General features: G+C 50.8%; 1 long non-coding RNA gene across 9 annotated transcripts in view; it reads right to left on the reverse strand.

Moving 5' to 3' along the window:
• Positions 1-5,524: 5,524 nt before the first annotated feature.
• Positions 5,525-25,586, reverse strand: part of LOC309612482 — a 197,298-nt gene continuing 177,236 nt past the window's right edge. The window contains exons 4-9 of one of the 9 annotated variants that reach the window (XR_014235157.1): positions 18,750-18,854; positions 17,975-18,507; positions 17,598-17,715; positions 16,978-17,190; positions 12,476-12,608; positions 5,525-11,998 (exon numbers count right to left, since the gene is read on the reverse strand). This is a non-coding gene — a long non-coding RNA (uncharacterized lncRNA). Of the gene's footprint in view, positions 11,999-12,475; positions 12,609-16,586; positions 16,824-16,977; positions 17,191-17,597; positions 18,508-18,749; positions 18,855-25,586 lie in introns of those variants that run through there. The other 8 variants (XR_014235163.1, XR_014235164.1, XR_014235158.1 and 5 more) reach the window with 8 other exon arrangements.

Genomic DNA, 25,586 nt, shown 5'->3' on the forward strand with positions numbered 1-25,586 from the left:
GTAGTTAGTTTGTTTTGAGGTACGCATAGAGAATGTGAGTGCTCGCGTGGCCCCTGGGATAACTGGAGGGGACCTAGGGAGGCAGCTGGGGGCTGGAAGCGTCAGTCCCAGGATGCTAGGTGGGAAGCGGGAGCTTGACCGCTCCAGCATTTGTTGGCTCAGAGAATAGGCTAGAATTCTTGGATTTTGAGTTTCAAAAGCCAGACTGTAGAACTTCTAAAATAAAAAGAATAATCATTGAAATTTCAAACTCGGTGGGAGAAACAGAGCTAGAAAAGGAGATCTCAGAATTCACCCAAAATACAGCACAAAGAAGTAAATAAGTGGAAAATAGGGAAGAGTGAGACGTGTGAAGAATAGAATGAGATGGTCCAACCTATGTCACGCAGAATTTCAGAAAGAGAGGTTGGAAGGAACGAGAGGCAATCTTCAGAGAGACAATGGCTAAGAAATCTCTAGAATTGAAGACACATAAGTTTTCACGTAGCAGAATCATGCCAGGTTCTGGGCCATCATGGTGCAGTTCCAGACCTCAAAGAAAAGGCTTCTGGATCCCCTTGCTCTTAAAATCTTTCTCTTCTGATCACCTCAGCGCTAACCACAGGACCTTGGCTTGTGCCCTGGACTTTAGACTGCTTCCATTCGCCATTCTTTGGTGAGCAAATTTTGCCTCCTTCGTGAAACTGGGAGCTTCCTGAGGATAGGAGCCCTTCTCCCAGCCCCTGGTACTGGGGAAGGATGACAAGATACCTGGTCAGAGATCTGGCTAGAGTCCTGGGCAGGTAGCTCAATGCCTCATGTCCCATTTTCTCCACTCCTAAAATGGAATTAGAAATACCTGGTCAGGGCACTCTGAGATTATACACTAGACACCCTGTTCCAGTTCTGTTTAATCCATTGCTTTTTAAATTTTACTGACTATTTTTATTTCTAGATTCCCTCCCCTCTCCCCCGGACCAATTTTGCCTATTTCTTTCTCTTTCTTCTTATATTCATGAAGAACCGTAAAACAGTAGGTTTCGAACTTAGTTTTAGCAGCAGAGCCCATTCATCAAATAAAAGTGTATTATTGGAAAACCAATTCAAGCAGAATACAGGACCTGCTGGTTGAATTGGGTTTGGATTGAGACCCAGAGTCCTGCTGGCTCATTTCCCCCTTTTGCCTTAGATCACCCTTGGGGCACCTTGGCTGGAACAAAGTTCGAAAACCATCCCCATCAGAAGCTTTAATGAAGCTTTCCCCAGAATGTGCTTCTGGGAACTCTGCTTCATGGTGTTTCATGAAAAAAAGTGTTCCATGGTCAAATAAGCTGGAGAAACACTGAATTAACCAAAGTTAATTGGATCTCTTCAGGATTTTTTTGAGACTTCAGTATTCACATTGTGCAGTAGGAGTCTTTGAGAGGGTAGCTGATGTGCCGAGTTCTATAAACCTACCTGCTTTACTAAGGATTACTCCTATAAGCAGAACACACTAGGGAAATGCTATGCTGGAGAATAATAACAAGAACAACAATAATAATAATTTTTCCTTTGTCTACCCATCAAGATCTAGTATAGGGCTAGACACTGAAATGGGAGGGGAGGCAATAACTACTCTGGATTGAATATAAGCTTTGATCTCCCCCAACCCCAGAATCTAAAAAGGCCTGTGGGAAGCCCAGTGATTTCCAGGCTTTCTTTTTTCCTGCCTCTGTTCTGCAGCCACAAACACAGCCCAGCAGGCATGCCCATGGAGAGCTGAGGTTCCATTGGTCAGTTCTTCTGACACCTCTGGCTGGGACCCAGCCTCTGTCTCAGGGCTGAAATGGCCCTTTGGCCCAGGCAAGAGGCCCCAGTGCTCCAGCCTGGCCCGTGAGAGCTCTGGGAACCCTGGTTCCCACTTGCCCATCCCTTTCCCGGCAGCCCAAGAGGCTATCCCGGCGTCTCTTTCCTCTTCTAACTGGAGGAAAGAATTTCTGGAAATGCGGCTGGGCCAGTGACAATGAGGCAGGATGCCCCCCCCTTCCTGCCTTGACCAGGCCAACCCCGCCAGCAGAACCCAGCGCCTCTCGGGGGCTGGGGCCCACAGAGGTAACCCTCTGCAGCCTGTCGGTGCCTCTGCAGAGGCAGGGGAGGGCCAGCTGAGCCCAACCCCTCCCTGGCTGCCCTTCCCCAACTCAGGCTCCGAGAACAGGACAGGCCCTCGCAGCAAGGCCGGAAAAGAGAGGCAGGTGTCCTGGAGCCTCTCCCAAGAGGCCACACCCCATGGTGGGTCTGCAGGGCCTCCTACCCACAGTCTTTCCCTCTTTCCTTCATACGTTGAACAGACACTGAGGGGAGTGGTTGCTCCTACCCCAGGTGCTGAGATGCAACAGTGAACAAGGCTGGGGGTCCGGAGTAGAGTGGGGTGGTCCGACAGGCAACTCGAGCACGTTAATATAATGTTTTAGGGCTTTGACAGACATGCGCACGGCAGAAGCATTTAGTCCAGGCTGGATGAAGAATGTCTGCCGGGGCTGGTGGGGCTTTGCGGGGGCACAGTCTATTAAACAGCTTCCCCGGCTTCATGGCTAAGGATACACGAACTGAGTGAGAACCAGTCCTTGCTTTCAAGGAATTTCCTCTCTGGGTCACTCTGCCTCTCCCTGTCTTTTCCTCTTTTTTTTCTGGTTCCCCTGGCTGGCTCTGTCCCGTCTTTCTCTTTGTCTTTAACCCCACATCTTCCTGACTCCCCACCATGCCCTAGGACTTGTATTCCCAGGAAAGGTAAATAAATACTAGAAATTCAGCAGCCCCCCTTCCCACAGCTCCCTGGCTTAGCGTCCCATCCCCGGGGTCTGGGGGGCTCAGAAAATCTTCCCCATTGATGCACCCCTTGGGTCCCCTAGCTTACTTTGTTTCTCTCCTCGGTGACTCTGTTACTATGGCTACACCCACATCAGCCAGCCATCCTTCCTGTGGGGGGAAGCTGGGCAGGAATTTCTGTACTTTAAAAAGTTGTTATTGGGGCTTCCCTGGTGGCGCAGGGGTTAAGAATCCGCCTGCCAATGCAGCAGACACGTTTTCGAGTCCTGGTCCAGGAAGATTCCACATGCCGCGGAGCAACTAAGCCTGTGCGCCACAGCTACTGAGCCTGCGCTCTAGAGCCCGTGAGCCACAACTACTGAAGCCCACGCGCCTAGAGCCCATGCTTTGCAACAAGAGAGGCCACCGCAATGAGAAGCCCGTGTGCCACAACGAAGAGTAGCCCCCGCTCTCCATAACTAGAGAAAGCCCGTACGCAGCAATGAAGACCCAACGCAGCCAAAAAAAAAAAAAAAAAAAGTTGTTATTGTCTGAGGGGAAGTAGCCAAAAAAAAAAACACGTGTTTTTTTTTTTTGTTTGTTTGTTTATAAACTTATTTATTTATTTTTGGCTGCATTGGCTACTCTTCGTTATGGTGCATGGGCTTCTCATTGCAGTGGCTTCTCTTGTTGCAGAGCACGGGCTCTAGGCGCGCAGGCTTCAGTAGTTGTGGAGCACAGGCTTCAGTAGTTCTGGCTCGCAGGCTCTAGAGCGCAGGCTCAGTAGTTGTGGCGCACGGGCTTAGTTGCTCCGCGGCGTGTGGGATCTTCCCGGACCAGGCAACGAACCCGTGTCCCCTGCGTTGGCAGGCGGCTTCTTAACCACTGTGCCACCTGGGAGGTCCCTAGGAGGTGTTTTACCTACAGACTGGACTTGGCTTTTCCTCACAAACTAATGGGATTTCCAAGGAAGGGATTCAAGGGTGTACTTGGGTCCAGAGGAGTGAGCAAGGGCCTGGGATGTCTGTCCCTCCCTTAGACTGACAGCTCTGTGATGCCACAGCCATGTCCCTCCGTCTGGGTTCCTTGAGGGCAGGAGCCCTGCCTCTGCCATCTGACTGGATGTGTGACGATGCAGAGGCCCTGCCCCACCCCCCAGGTCTGAGCAAGCACTGGGAGCCCAAGGAGGCCCCCGGATGTTGCAGAAACCAGTGTTCCTTGGGGCTTGCTGGTCAAGATCCACCTCTTCCCAGACTCATCTCTTCACCCATTGCTGGGCTACCCCATCCCCTTTCCTACTCTCCGGAGCCCCGGAGACTCTCAGGCCTTGGCTTTGGAGAGCCACTGCGAATCCCTCAGCCTGGCCCTGGCCCTGGCCCTCCGGCCTCATCAGCCCAGGCTCCCCTGCCCAGCCACGCCTTCAGCCTGCTTGCTCTCCAGCCCCCTCCCCATCCCACGTACAGACTGGGCTGCTTCCCACCTCCGTGCCTTTGCTCGGGCCATTCCCTGGGCCTGGAGCTCCCTTCCCATCTCTCCACTTCTCAGTTTCACCATCCTTCCTGGCCCAGGACTGGTCCCACCTCCCAGCAGCCTGCCCTGAGTGCCCCACCCCACGCTGGCCTCTCCTCCCCACTCTGCGGTCCCTCCACGGCCAGGTGCCTGTCACTTTACGGAGACCGACACCTCCACGCTCAGCCCCACACAAACACACAAGCTGGGGGAGCTGGGGGAGGAGGGCCGGGGCCACAGGATGATGGATGAGGCTGCAGTGGCTCCCGTCCCTGCTGCGGCTGTGGTCAGGAGATCTCCCCTCGAAGAAGCCTGATATTTTCCAGGAATTTCCTGAGGGGAGGAGACCAAGCATTCTGGAATGAGAGCCAGCTGTGGGGTTGAGGCCTGGGGATGGGGAGGAGGGCGCTCCGGGCTTCCTGGCTGAGTCAGCGACCATCCCCAGGTAATTTATGGGCTGAGTCAGGGCCGGGGTGGAGGTGGGGAGGGTCAGGGGGGATGCCTTCTAGGAAGTCTGTCAAGGGGAGAGCAGCCTGACTGGCTGGAAGTGAGGCTGGCCGAGTCCAGCACAGACCCTCCCCTCCTCTCCAGCGCTCGCTCTCCTGCCTGGAGACTAGAGAGGCCACGGCCAAGAGAGGGAGGGAACTGCAGGGGGATGGACGCGAGGCAGCAGAAACAGGAAGCCTCTGGCAGGCCCTGGGGGCTCACGAAGACAGAGGGGGCACGGCTGGCAGGGAGGGGACCTGAGCAGGCCTCAGGGCTAAGTTGGAGGTGAGGAGAGCTGCTGCTTCCAGCACCACAGCCTGAGAGCTGCCCATTCTTCCTTCCTTCCTTGCCCGACCCCTTTCCCAGCAGGCCTGGCTTGTGCTGAAAAGCGGTTCTGGCTTCTGATCCCCCTTCTACCGTGGACCTGCTGGGCCACGCGGGCTCGGGGGCCTCCTCCTCTCTGAGCCTCAAGTCCTCACTTGGGCAGGATGGCCAGGCTCCTCCGAGCCCCCTGATATGGGGCTACTCAGCTACAGCCAGGGAGTCCAGTCCGATGGCGGTGGCTTGGAAAACAAGGCTGAGCAAAAGCAAGCCTGGGAGAGCTGCCCTCTGAGGCCCGCTGCAGGGCTCGGCCTTGAAGAGAGGTGGGGCTGGGGGTAGGAAGGCCAGCGGGGAGAGGCTGAGCCTGGTCACTGTCACCTCCAGATTGGAGGAGCCGCAGGGTACGCAGGGCAAGGTGTGTCATCACGTGCAGGTAACACAGCCACACCCCCCAGAGTCCCAGGAAAAACCCGTTTCCGCCCACGTCACCCAACATGGAGGCTTGGGTCCCACAGAAAGATGAGTCCTGATTTAAGCTCCTAGGAGGCGCTCCCTCCCGCTGACAGTGTGGTGGAAGCGTCCCTTAGGGCGAAGGGGCCCAGCTTTCCCATGTCATTCATGCACAGCTGTTGCATCATCACATCTGTTGCGGAATCATCCCACGGCAGATTCCAAGCCCTGCAGTCTTGGGGCTCCACGGCCCTGGTCTCAGCATCTTGGAGAGGCCCCTGGATTGCTGAGTTTCTTGCTTTGGCTCATGGCTCAAAGTCCTCAAGCCAGAGAGAAGTCCCGATGAGGATGGTAGATTTCATAAACCCTGAATTAGGACGTAAGATCTGAAGAAAAATTTGGGGCATTGTGATATTTTGTAAAGATATAAAAGGAATCTCATTTGTCCATGACTAATGAACAGTTTTTCTTGGTAAGACCAGCCAAGATGCAATCAAATCTGGACAGGAGGGTCCTGAACACACATGGGGGTCAGTGGCAGAGCCCCCATCACCACCCAGCTTTGTTCCCTGGCTGCTCTGTGGAGCAGGGGTACCACGTAGAAGGGTGTTGAAATTATCTGGGCAAGAAATGCCAGAACAGAAATGGTGAGAGGTGGCTGGGGTCTGGAATATGTTGGAATCCAGCTGACAGGATTCTTGATGGACTGAACATGGAGTCTAAGAGAAAAGATTCAAGGACAATTCCAAGGTTTTGGCCCGAGCAACTGAAGGCATGGAGTTGCCATGAACTCAAATAGAGAATGAGTTTTGTTGAACGTTTAATCAATTTCTTTAATTGTCAGAAATCCAGAAATCAGGAATGGCTGGAACCAAGCAGGCCATCTGTGGGGTCCCCACTGCCCGCAGGGACCTCTGGCTCATCACACCACCCACCGCAGCCCTAGGGGGTCCCAAGGGGCCCTGGTAGAGAAAGAAGGAGGTTCACCTTCCTGCCTCGGGGCGGGGGAGGGGCAGCAGCCTGAAGGGGCTTGGCCTCCCTGAGTCCCCCGGGCTGACACAGGAGACCCGGTGCCCAGGCAGGGGGTGGTATTAGAACAGGAAGGGAGGTGTGCGGGCCTCTGTCTGCAGAGACTCACCTCTGGCTCACAGAGGCCCTTTCTCCTCAAACCCGGTGTGCTGTTTCCAGAGCCTTCTGGAGGAGGTGTCCACAGGAGCTGAGGATGGCTGCTTTGGTTCTCCCGGCCACAAACCCCTGCAGGCCCGGCTGACAGAGGCGTGCCTGTGCGTCCAGGGCAAGCAAGCGCCTGGGGACTCACGGCCAGAGAGCCTGTGAGGATGGCTTTGTGCGGCTCTCCGGTTGCCCGTGGCCAAGTCCCCCGGCCAGCAGAAGCCCTTTTGGCTGCCAAAGCTCCTGAATTAGGTTACCTGAGGAAGCAGACTTGTAGCCCATCTGTTTGTCATTGCTTCCCCTGCCTTGGGCCTGCTTGACCTGGGGGCCAAATTCCCTGTCCCCCCATATCTGCCGAGATGAGGGACAGGAAGCCAGTTCTGTGCAAAGAGCCAGGAGGACCACACTTGGTGAAGATACGGGTTCCAGGGCACCTCTCCAGACCTGCAAGGTCTGTGTCTCTGGGGGAGACGCCTTGAACCCTGCGTATTTACAGAGTTCCCCGGGTGATCTGATGGGGGTCGGGAGCCGCACGCTCCCCATACTACATGGAGAGACACCAAACTCAGAGAGTCAAAGCTGTGACCTTCAGGACAGGTGGCAGGTGGCATTAGGAGGGGTGTCCTGGTTGTCTGAGCACAAGAGAACCCTGGATCTTTGAGAGGTCTCAAGGGGGAACTGGCAGAGTTTGAGCCTAAAACAAGGATAAAGCCCCAGAGAGGGGATCGCCGTACGGGCTCAGACAAGCCAGAAACCTGAGCAGGGCTCCAGAAGCCAGTGCCAGAGAGGCCTCGCAGAAGCATCCAGCGCCCGGAATAGGGGTCAGGGAGACTCTGCTCCTCACGGCATGAGAGACTGAGGCACATCGCTCGGAACCCAGCTCCGTCTCTGAAGAGCAGAATCCTTGCTGCCAGCTCAGCTATATGAGTGGCTCTTGATGTTTCCTGTGCCCCAGGTTGGGAGGGAGGACTTGGGAGGCTGGAACTGGGGCTAGGGTCGGCCTGGGACAGGGGGAAGTGGGACCCCCTTTGGCCTTCATGGGGTGAGCTGGCTGCCATGACCTGCCCCTCCTCCCCGTAAACTCTTAACCCCGATCTGGAGAAAGGCGATCTCCAAGGGCGGGGGCTTGCCCACCCAGAAACACATTAAGTAAAGAAATGTGCTCTGCCCAGATTTTACCTCATCAGGATCCCAGAGCATAAGACAAACGGCCCCATGTCTGGCTGGGAGGTGTACTTCATTCTCTCAGGTGAGCCCACAGCCTGGGGGTGAGTTTGGGAGAAGGGAGGAGGATGGTTTGGACCACATGGATCATGCAGACTTGGGGGCTGGGTGGGCCCTGGAGCTTGGCGCAAGGCTCGGTGCCAAGACCTCAGAAACGCCCAGCCCTCCCTGGGGCCTGCTCAGGGACGGAGACAAAACGTAGCACCCTTTAATTGAGGGAGTTTATTCCTGAGATTTGTTCTGGGGGGTACACATATGTGTAAAGACTTAGCTATAGGGTTGCTCTTTACTGTTATTTGTAAGCCTGAAAAATTGAGAACAACCTAAATATCCAATAAGAGGGGATTGTTTAATAAATTATGAACCATCCAGAACATAAAACACAATGCAGCCTTTAAAAGATGATGCTGTAGAAGAACATAGAAATAAGCCTAAAGCATAGTAAGCAGGAAAATAAAAAGCTGATAAATATAGAAAATAATCTGATTTATAAAACTTGTCAATTCATTAAGAATGTTGGAAGGATATACACTAAAACATTGACAGGTTGTAAGATAAGGAGTAATTTTAGATTTCTTCTTTTTCCCTTGTTTTGATTTTGATTATCTGAATTTGCATCTTTTTCTAGAATTGCCATGCATTTATTTATACACAGAGTACAAAAATGATTTAAAAATTATTATCAGTGTTATTATTTTACAAACCAGAACTTCTAAGGTTTGGCTCAGGAAGGAGAATTTCCAGGCAGGAGGGCCAGCTGGATCAAATAGCCCTAACTCTATCTCCCTCTGCTCACTCTCCCTTTTGGGTCACTTTCTTCATTCCCACTGCCTCTCCCTGCTTGCCCCTCAGGATGCCACTGTCCTTTCCATTCTCGGAACCAAGCATAGCTAGAAACCCAGTCTTTGGCTTCTTTAAGCAGAACACAGCTAAGAAACCTGTGATGATTATACTAGGTAGAGTTAATAAGCCCTACAGGGAGACAATAGGAACAGAAACACAGCACCCAGAAGAACTATAAAACTAATCAGGCTTCCTTCAGTGAGGGTTCAGGCTCCCTCCAGAGGCACCCAGGTCCTGCCCATCCTCTGTGAAGATCCATGAGGGGACAGGCTGCACACCCAGTCCTCTGTCTCATCTTAATCTTTAGCATCTTCTTCCCAGGTTCACTTTCCACTTTGAAAAACCCATTCTTCCTCAGGTACTGGCTCTTGAGAATGACCTCCCTTCTCAGGAGGGACCCATCATGATATATTGGGAGAGGGCACTAGACTTCAGTCCAGCCTCCTGATAAAAATATCCCAGGGCACCACTAAACCACAGTACTCATTGCAGAGGACATACACCTTACAAGCATCAAAAGACTCTTGGGACTCGAGAAACTTCCAGACCCAAAGGGTAAATGCATGCTTGATATCCCCAAGCCTTTGTTAACACCACTCCATCCACATTCTGCCCCAGTGAAGCCGTGATAGGTAATCAGTGAATTATTTTTCTCCATCAAAAAAACTAATAGTATTTAGCTGGAGAGGGTGTGGAGAAAAGGGGACCCACCTACACTGTTAGTGGGAATGTAAGTTGGTGCAGCCACTATGGAAAACAGTATGGAGGTTCCTCAGAAAACTAAAAATAGAATTACCATATGAACCAGCAATACAACTCCTGGGCATGTACTCGGACGAAACTATAATTTAAGAAGATACATGCACCCCTATGTTCATAGCAGCACTATTCACAATAGCAAAGACATGGAAACAACCTAAATGTCCATCGACAGAGGAATGGATAAAGAAGATGTGGTACATATATACAATGGAATATTACTCAGCCATAAAAAAGAACGAAATAATGCCATTTGCAGCAACATGGATGCAACTAGAGATTATCAAACTAAATGAAGTAAGTCAGAAAGAGAAAGACAAATACCATATGATATCACTTATATGTGGAATCCAAAATATGGCACAAATGAACATATCTACAAAACAGAAATAAACTCACAGGCATAGAGATCAGACTTGTGGTTGCCAAGGGGGAGGCGGGAGGGAGCGAGATGGACTGGGAGCTTGGGGTTAGTAGATGCAAACTATTACATTTAGAATGGACAAACAACAAGGTCCTACTGTATAGCACAGGGGACTATGTTCAATATCCTGTGATAAACCATAAAGGCAAAGAATGTGTATATGTGTATAACTGAGTCACTTTGTTGTACAGCAGAGATTGGCACAGCATTGTAAATCAACTATACTTCAATAAAAAAAAAATGTGGCCAAAAAAACTAATAGGGACTTCCCTGGTGGCGCAGTGGTTAAGAATCCACCTGCCAATGCAGGGGACACGGGTTTGATCCCTGGTCTGGGAAGATCCCACATGCTGCAGAGCAACTAAGCCCGTGCGCTTCAACTACTGAGCTTGCGAGCCACAACTACTGAGCCCGCGAGCCACAACTACTGAGCCCATGTGCCACAACTACTGAAGCCTGCACGCCTAAAGCCCGCGCTCCGCAACAGGAGCAGCCACTGCAATGAGAAGCCCGCGCACCGCAATGAAGGGTAGCTCCCGCTCGCCACAATTAGAGAAAAGCCCATGTGCAGCAACGAAGACCCAACACAGCCAAAAACAAACAAACAAACAAAAAAACCAATAGCATTTAAAAATTGTGATATGAACATAGGTTCATCGTAAAAAATATTTTAAAATTTAGAAAGGTGTAAAGAGTAAAATAAAAATACCCTATAATCATTACACTAAATGGAGATAAGCATTATTGGCATATTTACACACACATACACTTTTAAATAAAATCGAGATAATGTGTGTAGGTGTGTGTTTACGTACAAACACACGCACACAAAATCATGATTTTATAAATGGATATAAAATTATTCACACACACATAATAAAATTCTGATTTTTTCCCATATAAATTACATCATAAGAATTTTCATGGGTCATTAAAATAGTCTTTAAAAATGTAATTTTAAATGGCTTTGTAGTATCCCATTGTATAGTACACTAATTATTAAACCAATCTCCTATTATCAGACATTTAAGTGATTCCCAAATTGGTTGTGATCATAAATAATAATTTAGCAAACATCCTGATACACACACCTTTGCATACATCTCTGGTTATTTCTTTAGGATAAATTCCTAGAAATAGAATTACCACATCAAAGGATGTGAACGCCTGCAAAGTTTTTGGTGTCTCCCATCAATGCATACTCATCAAATTGTATGAATGAGAACAAAAGTAACAGGGAACCCCAGAGCAGTGCTTTACCATATTTGCTGCACATTCTGAGACCCATAGAAAGTTCCAGGGGTTCGGGTGCACCCCCTCCACCCACCCTATGTGACTGCCTTTTGGAGCCTGGCTGGAGGCTGAAGCCAGCAGCCCCCAGTGCTCCCGGGCTGGGCGTGGCCCTTCCTGCCACCACACAGCTGCCCCCCCTCAACTTCTCAGAAATGCCCCAGAGTCCAGGGGGAGCTGTGGCCAGCCGAGCAGAGGGAGGGCGGGAGGGGCAGTTGCTGTGCTGGGCTTGGTGGTCAGTGCACAACTTGTTCAGGTCCCGCTGGGGCTCCCAGCCCCTGGTGTGGGGCACCAAGCCCTCTCGGAAGCTCCTCTATGGAGGTTTCCTTCCAGCCCATCCTTGTGGCCTTCCGGGGAGGATACAGGGCAGGGACCACGCTCTTCTTCTTCACACGGGGCATCCAAGGCTCAGAGGGGTAAAGAGGCCTGCCTGAGGCTGGCAAGGTGTGAAAGATGGGACAGGACCTGGGACTCCAAGACACGACTCTAGTTCTCTCTCCACCACCCAGCGTTGCCAAAGCACAGAGGGGTGCGTCCCATAGGAAAGTGAACCGGTACAACCTGAGGTAGAGGTCCTGTGAGGAGCATGGACTCACGCCTGTCATTTTCCACAAATAGTTACTCGGCGCCTTCTATGGGCCAATCACTGAGGAAAGAGGGGTGACCCAAAGAAGCAGGGCTCCTGCCCTCAAGAAACAACATTCTAGTGAGGGAACCAGGTAATAAACCCCAAAACATGGCCAATGGTGTTCAGAGCTGTGAAGAAAACAAAGCAGGGTAAAGTGGATGGGAAGTGATATGGAGAGGTGGGTAACTTACAGATAGGGTAATCCAGGAAGGCCTCTCTAGGTTGATATTTGAGCAAAGGCCTGAAGGAAGGGAAGGAGCAAGTCCTGTGGGTATCTGGAGGAAGACCACTGAGGCAAAGGGAATAGCAAGTGCAAAGGTCCTGAGGCAGGAGCAAGACTGGCATGCTTGAGTAGAAGTCAGGAAGCCAGTATGGCTGGAATGGAGTGACAAGTGGAGAATATAGGGAATGACATCACAGAGCTAGCAGCATCCCCATCAGAGGAGGGAGGGTACTATTTGTGAGCTTCCTCTGGGCCTCAGGTACCATACAGGACACTTGACGTCGGTTGTCATGAAACTTTGAGGTTAAGGGGACCTTGCTGTGGCAGCCTGCTCTGGGGCAGAAGACAAGAGAATGGCAGAGGGGCTGGGGTAGGGTTCTACCTCCTGGTCAGGTGTTGATACCAAGGCTGTGGGGAGGGAGAATGTTCTAGAGCTCCAGCCATCCCGCTGTGCTGGGTGCTGAGTGTCCACGGTTGATCAGGCCATAACTCTGCTTCTAAGGGTCTCACAGTCCCTGGGAGACAACAGATGGACACAGTCAACAAGTATATGGCAAGGAAATCCTGTCATTTGGGACAACATGGATGAACCTGGAGGACATTATGCTAAGTGAAATCAGCCAGACCCAGAAAGACAAATACTGCATGATCTCACTTACATGTGGAAGCTTAAAAAGTACAGCTCACAGAACCAGAGAGTAGAAGGGTGGTTACCAGGGGCTGGGAGGTGGTAGAAATGGGGAGATGTTGATCAAAGGGTTCAAAGTTTCAGATACGCAGTATGAATAAATTCTGGAGATCTAATGTATTGCACTAGACTATAGTTAATATATTATATACTTGAAATTTGCTAAAGCATAGCTCTTAATTGTTTCCACAAAGGAAGAAAAGGTAATATGTGAAGTAATAGATTGGTAATTAGCTTGGTTGTGGTAATCATTTCACAGTGTGTATGTATATCAAAACGTCATGTCGTACACCTTAAATATATGAAATTTTTACTTGTCAATTATACCTCAAAAAACCTGGATGAAAGAAAGAAGGAAAGAAAGAGAGGGAGAGAAAGGAAGGGAGGGAGGGAGGGGGAGAGAGAGAGAGAGAGAAAGAAAGAAAGAGAAAAAGAAAGAAAGAAAGAAAGGAAGAAAGAAAGAAAGGAAGGAAGGAAGGAAGAAAGAAAAAGAAAGAAAAAGAAAGGAAGGAAGAAAGGAAGGAAGGAAGGAAGAAAGAAAGAAAGAAAGAAAGAAAGAAAGAAAGGGAAAACGCATCTCTACCACATAGATTTGTTAAGTGAAACAAATAAGTTAATGTCAATAAAAGCTGGTCACACAATAGCCTATGAAAAATAAGTGCTCCTCGGGAACTTTCTGTATTTTCTGTTCAATTTTTCTGTGACCCTAAAACTGCTCTAAAAAATAAAGTGGGTTTTTTTTTGGTGCGGGGGGGCCGCACTGCATGGCGTGTAGGATCTTAGTTCCCCGAACAGGGATCGAACCCGAGCCCCCTGCAGTGGAACTGCAGCGTCCTAACCACTGCACCGCCAGGGAAGTCCCAATTATAAAGTTTATAAATGAAAAAAAAATTTTTTTAAAAAAACAAGCATATGGCATGACAGGGAAGACTTCCTGGAGAAAGTGACGTTTGAGCTGGACCTTGAGGAATGAACAGGTGAACCAGATTTCAAACAGGTGGGGAAGGTGGAAAATGCACTTCAGATACTTGTTTACTGAGGAGGAAACAGGAGGGCCATTCAGCCATTGGCTATTAGGGTGTGGAGAACAGGACCTTGATTTAGGGTCATCACTGGGATGTGGCACCCCTAGAAAGTAGACAGTAAGAAGACAAGTGGATTGAGAAGAGAACCCTGGGGTACATGGCCATGTTGGAAGTGGGGAAGGAGAGCACTAGGACGGGCCTGAGGAAGAGGACCCAAGAGGCAGGAGGACCACCAGGGCAGTGGGCTGACACAAGATTTAAGAAAGAGCAATGTGGAAAATGTCAAACATTGCCAAGAGCAAGAGAGAGAAGTGCTGAGAAGGGCCCAAGGAACTCCAAGGAACTCCAGGGAGTTTGGTCCCTGGAGACCTCGGTGAGGGCTCAGTGGAGGGGTGGACAGGGCAGAGGTCAGGAGGTGTACGACTTTCTTATTGCTGTGTAACAAATCACCACAAACTGAGTGACTTAAATAGTACAACTTTATTCTCTTCCAGTTCTAGCGGTCCAAAATCCAAAATCAGTCTCACTGGGCTAAAGTCAAGGTGCCAGAGGGCTGGCTCCTTACGTAGGCTCCAGGGGAGAACCCATCTCCTCGCCTCTTCAGCCTCTCGTGGCCGCCTCTATTCCTTGGCTTGTGGCCCCTTCCTCCATCTTCAAAGGGCATCACTCTAATCTCTGCTTCTGTCATCCCCATCGTCTTCTGCTCTTTGATCTCCTGCCTCCCTCTTAAAGGATCCTTGCGATTACATTAGACCAACCCAAATAACCCAAGATAATCTCCCCATCTCAAGGTCCTTCATTTAATCACACAGGCAAAGTCCTACATAAGGTGACAGGGACAGATTCCAGGGATTGGGACATGGACATTTTGCAGCAGGAGGCATTATTCAGCCTTCCATTATTCAGGTGGCAGGGGTGAAGAGGGAAATGGAGAAGGTGAGTGGAGACAATTCACTGGAAAACGAGTGAGAAGGGAAGGAGGGATGGGACAGAGTCATCCAGAAGAAGACCCAGCCTGGTTGGAGAGAAGTGGCTCTTAGGATTTTTTTTTTTTTCCCATCCTGTTGTGTCTCCTTCTCTCCCTCCTTCCCGAAGCCTAATGGGAAAATTAGAAACATAACCCATGAGGAATCAACTGCTTCCCCTCACTCAGGATACCCACCCACCCAGGGGTCTTCCGAGCTCCATGAGCTGAAATCTGCATTTTGAAAAGATTGATTCTCATTTTATTTCCAACGGCAGGTTCTCCTTAATAATAAAAAAAAAAAAAAAAAAAAAAAAAAAGCTGATTATACTATTAATTTTCCAAGTTCAGATATTGATGTCCAGCTTAGAAAGGTGATGATTTAATTCACGTTCCTCAACTTCCACGTCCACTCAATACCTTCTGAAAAATTTTTCTCGTTGTGCAACTGGTTTTCATTCTCCAACTGATTTTATATGTAGCTTAATTTTTTTCCCCAGCTTTAGTGCGATACAAGTGACAAGGGATCTACATTTTTAAACCACAAGGAAAAGAAACCCAGAGCTACCAAGAATAATATTTTATTGACTTGGAACGGGTTTTGGAAGCTGTATTTTTAAACCAACTAGGTGATTTTGATGATCAGACAGTTTGAGGTGGTTTCCCCCCCCCCGCTCCCTTTCCTCTTTCTCTTCCCTTCAGTAAACTGTTTTTCAACTTTGTTTTTCAGTGAAACCCATTTCCTCTTCACCGTGGACTTGATCCAGAGGCTGCGCCCATCTCTCCCACGTCAACAGTCCTGTGTCCTTGGCAGAGGACAGTGCTATCATTCTGGGCCTTTCCCTCCTCCTCTGCCAAACCCCTGCTTCTGCACCTCTGTGCAGCTAATAAAAAGGCTGAGTTCCCGGCTGCAGGAAAAGCTCCCACCCGCGGCCATTCTCAGGGATGAGGGGAATGTGCAGCTTTCTTTGCATTTTCCCAGAGCAGCTAGCTCTGTCCCAGGCCTCAGGCGTCCCCGGGTTGAGGTAGAATCTAGCCACAACCAATTTCCAGAGCCAAACAGTCCTGAGTGAACCTGCAGAAATGCAAGAGCTGGGTGCTTCCTGAGTAAAGTTTTCCCGTGAGAGGGCATGAATTGATTTGGGACAAAAAGCACTTGATGGCCCAGGAACGTAGGATTTGGGGGAGCCCTGTGCTGAGTGGAGGTGGGTGGGTATATTTCCTTGGGCCGCAGAGCCTCCTGTCGGGTGGGATCAGCCACTCCAGCCAGTCGCCACCTGGCCCAGCTTTGGAAGATGAGGAGAATGAATTTCACAGTGGTTTCCACGGGGCCATGGCACTGAAACAGCTGCAGGAGGGGACACAGCTGGCGCGGTCCCCACCCCTTCCCACAGAGCTGCTCTGGAGGAATGCCACCCTCCCCGTGGGGCGTGAGAGGGTCCTCCTTGCTGTGGTTCCAGGGGCCGTGGGAAGGTACCTCTCAGCTGAATCCCCATTTTTGAGGGCACAAGTTGGCCTTTATTAAAATAAAACCCCATCGTCACTTATTCCAGTAGCTCCCCAACCTAGATAAACTTCAGGATCACCCAGGATGTTTATTAAAAAATAAAGATTAATAAAATTAGTGAGTTTGGGGGGGCTTCACTGGTGGCACAGTGGTTGAGAATCTGCTTGCTAATGCAGGGGACATGGGTTCGAGCCCTGGTCTGGGAAGATCCCACTTGCCGCGGAGCAACTAGGCCCGTGAGCCACAACTACTGAGCCTGCACGTCTGGAGCCTGTGCTCCGCAACAAGAGAGGCCTCGATGGTGAGAGGCCCGCGCACCACGATGAAGAGTGGCCCCCGCTTGCCGCAACTAGAGAAAGCCCTCGCACAGCAACGAAGACCCAACACAGCCAAAAATAAATAAATAAATTTATAAAAAAAAAAGTAGTGAGTTTGGGAACCCATCCCAGACCTAATGAATGAGAATCTCTTTGAGGAGGGCTGAGGCTGGAATCGGTGTGATTCAGTTTTATCAGACTGCTTTCCTGGTTCCAGAAGTTTGAGCCCCTAGAATGAAGAGGGAATGGTGGGGTCCCGGTTAAGAGAAAATATTTAGAGTCACCGTTCAGAGGCATATCTATGTGCCAGAGAATTGCAAATTTCAGTTAAATAGGACATTATCTTATTTAGTCATCAAAACAAAGGTATGGCCAATGATTACCTCCATTTTGCTGATGAGGACATGGGAGCTCAAAAAGGTCACATGGCTCAGAAGAGGCAGAGCTGAAACTCAGATCCAGATCTTTCTCTTAACATCTCTGCCATGGAAAGGATAATGTGAACCCTGGGCACCGCCTTAGGAGGTAGGGCAGCACATGACCAAACTGTGGCATCAACACCAGTGAGGCTGATTTTGGACTTCTGACTTCCAGAACTGTAAGAGAATAAATTTGCATTGTTTTAAGTCACTTGGCTCGTGGTGATTTGTTACAGTGGCAACAAGAAACTCATCCACTAGCCTAGACATAGAGAACTAGCAAGCAGTCGAGCCTCTTCTGGACCCACAGGCCCAGCTCTATGGAATCCCTGTCCCACACTGCTTGGGGTTGGGCTAGAAGTGCAGGTGAGGCCCTGAAGGGCCCCAGACAACACGGTTGGTGAGATACGGGTCTGTGGGAGGTGTGTGCACGTGCCTGTGTGTTAGAGCGAAGGGAAGAGCACACCTTCATGCATCGGGAATTTCTGGGTAGACGATCCACCAAAGCCATGTCAACATTTTTCTCTCCAGGAAAAAAATAACTCAATCCCTATCAAAGAAGTCACAGTTTCACACGCACATACCTGGACGGACTTGTGGGTCCTAGGGAGAAGCAAAATACCCCTCCTGCTCCAGGCGTCTTTAATTTTCACGGGGCAGGGAGCACAGCTGAGGGAGGCTGGGGGAGCCATCAGCCAAGGACTGTGGACACATTGTGACATCTGGATTTCCCCAAAGCTCTGGGGTCCCGTGGAGTGAGCATTCCACCCCTACCCCCATCCCTGCAGGGCTTCCCATTTCCACAAAATCTCTGGGAAAATTTGACACATTTTTTTTCAGCAGCAGAGAGCAATTGGAATTTCCAGCTTAATTCCAGATGTGGTGCTGACTGTGCTGGGGAGTTTGGCCTTATAAAGCATCCGGGAGGCCCATCATCCCATCGGACCCCCCCAGCACTGGCCTGTACAATTGTGCGCGTTCCCCTTCTTCAGCTCCGGGTCTTGTAGTTGGACTTTTCTCTGGAGAGCTGGAGAGAGCCCATGCATGTGGTTTTCACACGTGTGGAGAGGGCTGGGTGGCGGCTGGGCCTGAGCCGGCAGGCTGGAGCCCAGAGTGCCTCTGGGGCAGGTAGTGGGGGCCATGACAGAGAAGGGACCAAGTCGTGAGGAGTGATCTGGGAATGTGGATGAGGCCAGAGACTGGATCTGGAGCAGGCTGGGGAGGGGGCGGGGGGCGGCGCTCAGGGAACCAAGGGGCCAGTCTGAACTGAGGTCATAGCTGGTGCCTGGCCAGGGGCTGCTGAGAGGGCAGGCAGAATGGAAAGGCCCTTAACCCAGCCAGCGTACCCTGGTTCCTGGGGCTCAGTCCCCCAGACAAGACGTCAGGACCAGACGGCGCCTCGGCAGGAGTGAGGGTTCCACTCGATGCTTCAGAGAAACCGCGAGAGGATTAAGAATGTCACTCCCCACAAAAAAATGTCACCCCGCTTTTCACCTAAATGGGAAGGAAATCCAAAAAAGAGGGGAAATATGTATACATATAGCTGAATCACTTTGCTGAACAGCGGAAACTAACACAACATTGTAAAACAACTATACTCCAATAAAAATTAATTGAAAACAAAATGTCACCCCCTTTTGGCAGCTTATCTATGATTGCCCTAGTTAGCAGATAGAATAATGCACCACCCCCCAAGATGGCCACATCCTAATTCCCAGAACCTATGAATATGTTACCTCACAGGCAAAGGACTCGGCTGATGTGATCATGTTACGGATCTTGAGATGAGGAGATTGTCCTGGAGTATCTGGGAGGGTCCAATGTAATCACAAGACTTCCTCCTAAGAGGGAGGCAAGAAGGTCAAAGTAATGGAAAGGCAATGCGACAGCATGATGGAGGAAGGGGCCACAGGGCAAGGAATGCAGGTGGCTTCTAGGATCTGGAAAAGGCAAGGAGATGGAGTTTCCCCCACAGCCTCCAGAAAGAACACAGCATTGCCAGTACTTTGACTTTAGCCTGGTGAGGCTGATTTTGGACTTCTGAACTCCAGTAATGTAAAATAAATTTGTGTGTTTTAAACCACTAAGTTTGTGGTGATCTGTTACAGCAGTGATAGGAAATGAATACACCCTCCCATCGTGTGGTGGGTGTCATGCTCTGCCCCGTTCCCTTAGACAAGTGTCTTTTCAACATGACACAGGGTGAGGGGAGTATCCCACTTGTCCTCCCCCAACGGCCCTGGCTGAGCACCAGCACAGACCACCACGAGGAGGCCGGGAGGGGCTGCTTCTCGCCAGCCAGGGCTTCCAGCTGGTAGCAGAGCTGGGCCCTGTCCAGGACCCCAGGCTCCTGGGCCAAGACCTTCCCCCTCAGCCACTGCCTTCCTTCACCCCGTGGATGAGACAGCCACGGGCCTGCTGTTTTCTCCAGCCCTCTACCTTCCCCCATTCTCTGGGGCTCTGCTCCCTACTGCCAACAAGGAGAACAACATTTTCAAGCTGCAAAAGAGGGAACCAAAACACACACACACACACACACACACACAGCTCTGGAAGTACTTGCTTCCTGGGAAATAGACGTCAGCTACACCTGCTGTAAACAGGGTTCTAACAAACTCAGGTGCTGTGGTGAGCCAGGGCAGGAGGTGGCCCGGCAGGGTCAGTGTGTGTGGACGTGGGACAGTACAGAGGGACAGAGGGCCCCGCATCCCTGCCCCCGAGAATGTTGAGATTCCACAGCACCACCTGTCACTTATTTCTCTCCCCTCTCCTTACAAGGCCAAGCATAGACACCTATGCACGAGTCACACAGGCACCCGCATGCACACAAACATACACAGGGACACAAGCGGTGCTGGCGTGTGCAAAGAGAAAATGGGCAAACACGTGCACAGGCACCACCCAACACACTTAAAAAGAGGCAGTTGTGCCTCAGCAGGGCAGACTTCGACACGCCCACATACACAGATACCGTACACACTTGCACACACCCACAGGGGTGCACACACATACAGACACACCCATGCCCGAGTAAAGAGCACCTGTGCAGATGGACACCTGGACACCTGTGAGCAGAGAGGACTGTCCAGTGCTTCCCACACCTCCCTGCAGGGAGGGAGGTGGAGATTTCCTCCCCGACCCACCCTCCTGAGCTCTGCTCTGGAGCCCTCTGCTGGGGAGGCCAGGAACAGGCTGTCAGGCCCTCCTTGGCCCTGGAAGCTGAGCTGGCCTGGACGGGGGGTGGGGTGGGGGGGGTGGTTTGGAGGGAAGGGGCATGAGGAGAGAAAGGGAACCAATCAGAGCCAGCCCCTGGGCCCTCAGCATCCTGCCCCCACGTGGTCCAAATGACTTTCTGCAGCCTCCAATCTGGGGCTGAAGGAGAGATTTCCCTCGCAAAGATTCCTCTTGGACCCCAGCCTCTTTTTGCCAGACTCCAGGCCCACCGTGCCCTTTCAGTGGGCACTGCTAGTACGGCTGCGTGCCGAGGAAGGGGCCCTGGCCTGGCAGCACCACACACCCCTCTCTCCAGGACGAGCCGGCTTTCCCCTCCCGCACTCCAGGAGCCCAAGCTGACTCCACCCTACTCCCCTCACCCCACCTGGGCCACCTTGCAGTGGCACTGCTGGGCACCCAGCCCCCTTGCCACCCACAGGGTCTCTGACTCTGCTTGTTACAGCTGCCTGTTCAAACCTCCACCTCCTGTACTTCTTCATAGATACCACCCTCCTGCTCTCCACAGCTTTTTCTTTCCATTTTCTCCTGGGGGAGAGGGAGGAAGTGAAGAAGATCTGGGCTTTGGAATAAGATGGATGAACCCGAATTCAGATCTCAGCCCAAAGGTGGGATTTACTCACCAGCTATGGGCCTCTTGGGCAGCTAACCTAACTGCCCTCAGCCTCAGCTTCACCAGGTAGAATGGAGATCATGTTACTTAGGTGGCAGGGTGAGAACATTCTCAGTGCCCAGGACCAGAGCTGGTGTAAGGGGTGAGCCAGCTGGGCAGCTGGCTAGGGTGCCGTCTTTAGGAGGTACTCAGTCATCACTGGGCATATAAGGAGATGAAAAAACCATGTCTGGAACTCTTTTAAGGGTCAGTTGGACATTCTGCTTTAATAAGCTACTTGCAATGGGGTGGTGGGGGGACCCCAAAAGAAGAGGCCAGAATAACGATAGTTGGTCTCTAAGCTGTTCCGTAAGGAGGGCGGGGCAAGGTCTCTAGAGAGTTTTTGTGTGTCTAATTGCAGCATGCAAGTTCAGCGTCAATGCTGAACTGCTCAGAGGAGATGGAGTATTGCAGCAGGGGTCCCCTCCTCTGCCCACTCCCCCCTTTCTCCAAGCAGAGATCAGTTCCACTATATTAAAGTTGAACTGATAGTAAAGGAATACCAGTTTGATGGGACATAAAATGATTAGCCTGCTTGGGGGACCCACATGCTTCCCAATTGGGCCCTTCCTGACACGTGGAAGGTGATTAATAAATGTTAGTCGGGTCTGTCTCTCCAGTGCTTGGCCCGAAGACTTCTCTGCAGCCCCCTCCACTCAGCCTAGCCCTTCTCGAATCCTCTCTGCCTGGTCCTTGGGTCTACAGCATCACTTAGTTCTTCACCACACCCTTTCCCCCCAACCTTAGCCCACTGGCCCAGCCCATCCTGCAAGCCTCAAGGCTTCTAGCAGGCATCAAGATTTCCATTTCTTGGGAAGTCAGATAGCTCTTATACATTATCCTGTTTAAAACAACAAAAGGCAGCTGCTATCTTGCCCCGGAGGAAAGTATCTCCTTATCTTAAATGTCTACCATCAGGCAGTCCCCGCTTGCCAGTGAGTAACATTTCAAAACTTGGTTTCTGGGAAGTGGACTGGGGTTCCAGACAATGAGCCAAGAGAAAATCGAGGACTCAGCGTTATGAATGGGGCTCAGTTTTCCAGGTTGAGCCATAAATGCTCATTTAACGCATCACAAAGCTGGGCTGCCACACACCCACACAGGGGAAAAAAGAAAAACCCTACTGTTTCAAGACCTACAGGTAGAAATGGAAAATAACAATGTGGGTGTAGAAAATTGTTTATTTTTTCTTGAAAGCTGGTGCTTGAGGGAAAGCAGGTTTCTTAACAGGAGTATGAGGCGATGGGTGGGACATTCTGAAGGAAACTTTGAGGTGTTTTCAAGTGCTTTAGAGGCTGAAAGCTTTTGTTCTTCAACATTCTGATGAATCTTTCTGGCGTTCAGTCTGCCTTTTTTTTTTTTGACACGGGGCAGTCCTGGCTCTATCCTGACATGCAGTCAGCCAGGATTGTTTGGGTTGAAAGAATAAACTGGGGAAAGGAACTCATGAGGTAACTGGGGTCGGGTTGTTAGAAAGGAGATGAAGGAAGTGGATTCAAGGGTGTGTAATGTGGGTTTTAAAGATGCCCTGAGGAGAATTCCCTGGCAGTCCAGTGGTTAGGATTCCACGCTCTCACTGCTGAGGGCCTGGGTTCAATCCCTGGTCTTGGAACTAAGATCCCACAAGCTAAAAAAAAAAAAGGCCTGAGGAAGAATGAGCTGAACTGAACTGATTGTGGTAAAAAACAAAGAACAAAAACAGAAAGAAAAGGGAAATGATGGTACATATGTGACCCCATCCTTCCAATCTCAAAAGAAACAAAAGGAGGTGGAAGCTGGACTGTTCCAAGGCTGGCCACCAGGTGACACCACAGGCCCAGGACAGCTTGGTTGCAGTCATGGCAGGTAGAGGGGACTCAGGAGGTCCCAGGGGACTGGGGGAGTCACAGATTTGGAAGCACAGGACATTCTCAGATTCCATCCTCCTTCGACTGAGTTGGAGAGAGAACGCTTATGCACATTCCCTTCCTTCTCCAGCTCCCATCCCATCTCCCCTGAGGGCTTTATGCTGGTATACTAGGTGGCATGGGGATGGATGGTGCCCAGAGGGATGGGGGCCCAGGACGGCAGGTGAGTGAAGAGACTAGGAAGATGGGGCTCAGGAAGGTCTTGGACAGAACCTTGATAGCGTGAGGGGGCAGAAGACCATGAACCTTTATTGAAAGTCCGCCTCCACTCACAGGTCCTGACACAGGGAAGCCCAGAGGGGAATCAAGCCACCCCACCTACAGGGCTGCCTACAGATGCAGGTGATTCAGAGTGTAGGTTTGGCTGATAACAGCCCCAGAAAAGCTGAGAATGAGCCCTTTGTGAGGGTGACTGATCCTCAGGCCCCCTCCTCACAGCTGGGCCGGCTACAACAGGCCTGTGAGGGGAGCTGCCTTGCAGGAAACAGGACTGACTGGAAAAATGCAAAGAAACTGAACGTTCTCTACAGTGAGATGCTGTGTGAGAACTTTAGGATGCCTCGGGGCAAATGTGCAGGAGACAGATGCACCTTGGCTGGAGCCCACTTTATTTCCATCCAGGTTTTCAATCTCATCTGTGTCCCCTCCCTCCCACCCCCAAGTCCCCCAGAGAAAACATCACTTTCAGTACTGTGTAAGTCAGGGCTCTGGGTTGCAAATGGCCAAAACTCAGCTTGAATCAACTTGGTGAAAAGGGGGCATTGACTAACTGGATCAATCAGGGCAAGAATGGAGCTCACCCTGCTGGGACTCCCTCTCTGCATCTCTCAGAGGCTGGTGTCATCCTATCTTCTGCAGACAGGCTTTACCCTGCCTTGGCAGGGAAAACGACCATGGTCAGTTCAGGGTTTATGACCAGAAAGAAAATTATACCATCTGCCACTTGGTTAGGGAAAAGTCCTGAGGAAGAACTCTGATTGGCTTGCCTTGAGTCATGTGCTCAGTTCTGGACCAATTGCTGTGGCCAGAGGGATGCATTACTGTGGTTTTCCCAGACTGAGTCACTTGCCCAACCCTGTGGGAATGAGGTACTGAACAGACACATACAATACAAGAACCTCCTTGCTGTGTACTTGGGGTCTCTTGAGGCAGAACTGCTAGTTGTTCCCCTAATAACAATTTCCCCTTTTCTCTAACAGAACAAAAGGTGCTTACTGGGATACATGGCTGCCTGGAATAAAAACTACATTTCCCAGGCTCCCTTGCAGCTAAGGATGATCAGGCTGCTAAGAGTTCTGGACAATGGGATGTGAGCACAGCCAGGTGTGAAACTTCCAGATGGGAGCATACTCTTGGCCCTCTTTCCCCCACTTTGTGCAGTCTGGAAGCCTATGTGATGGTGAATCACTTTGGATCCTACGGGTGAGAACAAGACCACAGAGATGGCAGAGTAACAAGTCAGTCAGAAGAAGTCTGAGTCCCTGAAACCATTGTGGCCCCAAACTGTTTATGCCTGGACTGTTACACAGACATCTCTCTTGTTTAAGCCACTCTTATTTTGGGTCTCTGTTACATCAGCCAAGTCTATATCCTAAGTAATACATCTTGGGACCTTCTCTTGGTACCCACTGCTGCGGGCTGAAAATGCCATCTCTTGTATCCAGGACAGAATTTGTTCTCTGACCATGTATATATACCTCCATCCAAATCCAGAAAAGTCCTCCCAATAACCAACCTATCATTTGCTGGGAGTGTGACCAGACACATCGCAGAGGCAGATCTGTTCTCTCTAACCTGAGAAGTTATTTTCATTTCTCCCTACACCCTGACTCCATCTCACTGGGCATGTTCCAAAGTGTTTTGTATGCGGGTTAGACCAGACTCTGTGTCAGCCCAGGGCTCCTATAGAGTGGAGGCCATGCTCCCTCATCAGACTGGGACTCCTGAGTGCTGGAGCCACGGAGAAGTATAAAGCCCAGGCCCTGCCCCCGGGATACTAGCTGTGCCCCTCTCTCTAGGGTAAGGGCAGCACACAGATGGCCATCTGCCTCTGAGGCAGGAAACTTGGGGCACAGAGTTGCTGAGAGCCGAGCAGTGGAGGACTCAGGAGAAACTGCTGATTCCTGCCTCTTCTGCTGCCACCTGGGAGTGTTCCGACCTCGGGCTTCTACTCAGATCTTCGAGGCCCATGGTCCTGGGGGAGGGAAGAGAAAACACCAGCGGGGTAGGGGCTGGGTTTCTGGGATGGGGGAGAGGCAGTGGCTAGGTCATATCTGAGGTCAGTGTAGGAGATGAGGCACAGAAAATAATCCAGGGGCTTTGAGTCTAACGATCCCAGACCCTCATTCCAAGCTTTCATGGTTTAAGAAGGTTAATTGAGTTAATCCTAGGTGGGAAATCCAGAAGGAAAACTTGCCTCAGACCACAGAAACACAGGCTGGGCTGGGCTGGGCTCTTCCTTTCTTTCTGTACTGACTGTGTTGAGGAACAATGGTGGGCAGGCCCGCGGCTTTCTGAGAGCCGTCCTTGGCTCCCAAGCGGCTGGCTTCACCTCTTCTTCTTTCCCTCTGATCATCCTCCCGCAGAGGGGACTCCCTAAGAGCCAAGACGGTGTCTCTACCCTCAGACTGGGGTCTGAAGACTTCTCATAGGGCAAGTTGGACTAGCCCAGGGCCATAGGAGCCGGCAGGCCCCACCTGAACCAACAGGAAGGTGACATCAGGTGTCCAGGCTGCACCCCTGGATCTCCTTAAAGATGGAGGCAAGACCTCCAGACCCACCTC

The sequence above is a fragment of the Balaenoptera borealis genome, assembly GCF_965194805.1.
Source record: "Balaenoptera borealis genome assembly, chromosome: 15".
NCBI classification, from domain to species: Eukaryota; Metazoa; Chordata; class Mammalia; order Artiodactyla; family Balaenopteridae; genus Balaenoptera; species Balaenoptera borealis.